The sequence below is a fragment of the Lissotriton vulgaris genome, chromosome 1_1 (genome assembly GCF_964263255.1).
Source record: "Lissotriton vulgaris chromosome 1_1, aLisVul1.2, whole genome shotgun sequence".
NCBI lineage: Eukaryota > Metazoa > Chordata > Amphibia > Caudata > Salamandridae > Lissotriton > Lissotriton vulgaris.
The window spans coordinates 297,932,610-297,933,684 of record NC_141685.1 but is presented as its reverse complement, the minus strand read 5'-3'; positions in this window follow the sequence as shown (position 1 = coordinate 297,933,684).

Below are 1,075 nucleotides of genomic sequence, written 5' to 3'. Positions count from 1 at the left end.
ATGGTGCTCAGTGGGGTAGAGGATGTGGCACTATGGCCAGAGCTGCCGAATTTGGAACGGGGGAATCAGGTTCAGCCTTCATGACCAGTCCACCAGACCACTCTCCTGAGGTAGTATATTCCCATGCTAGACCTTAGAAGGCCCCACTAGACCTTAGAAGCCTGGTGTTTTAGCACACGCAGGTGTACCCTAGTGGTGTCAATTATGGGTTATCCTTGAAGGCCTGTCCACCACAATCCATACTGAAGTTCATCTCTAGCATTGCGGGAAGGCCTATGAAGCTGCACACCCTCGAGCAACAGTGATCCAGTCACTGTGACTATCACTGAGGTCACAGGAACCTTGAGTAAGTTAGGGCGTTGTGAACTGTGTGACTGCACCGGGCACCTATTTCGGGTGGGGGCTTAGTGTTTGCAAGTACCGTATTTTCCGGCGTATAAGACGACCTTTTAACCCCTTAAAATGTTTTGGAAAGTCAGGGGTCGTCTTATACGCCGGATGCTAAATTTGAAGGAATGTTTTCATGCGTTTTTACATAGCGCAGACTACACCCGAAGGTGTCAGACTGCTTCTTCAGTATATAACAATGGGCTGATGTTAGCAACAATAACAATGGACAAATTACCAAAGCAAACATTAAGTTACATGGATCAAAAGTGACAAAATACATGAGGTAGCAATCGGTACATTCCTGGAGTAAAAGTGATAAGTGTGCAGGTTACAAAAGCATACAAAGCAAACAAAGTACGAGCCAAAATAAAATAAAATACATTCTCAAAATGGCTATGCAGGACTGCGTTGGACTGCACTGGAAGTGGGGGTAGTCTTATACGGCGAGTATAGCACAAAACCTACATTTTATTAAGCAAAGTAGGGGGTCGTCTTATACGCCGGGTCGTCTTATACGCCGGAAAATACGGTATATAATGGTTTTTAAAAAACTTGCTGCCTCCTTCCTGGCCTCCAGTAATTTTCAGCAACAATAAAAAATTTATGAAAACTCCAGTGATTAATGTTCTTCCTAGAGAGAGATTGGAGTTTTGTCTAGTGGAAGGGTTGACTCCTGGAAAGGTAG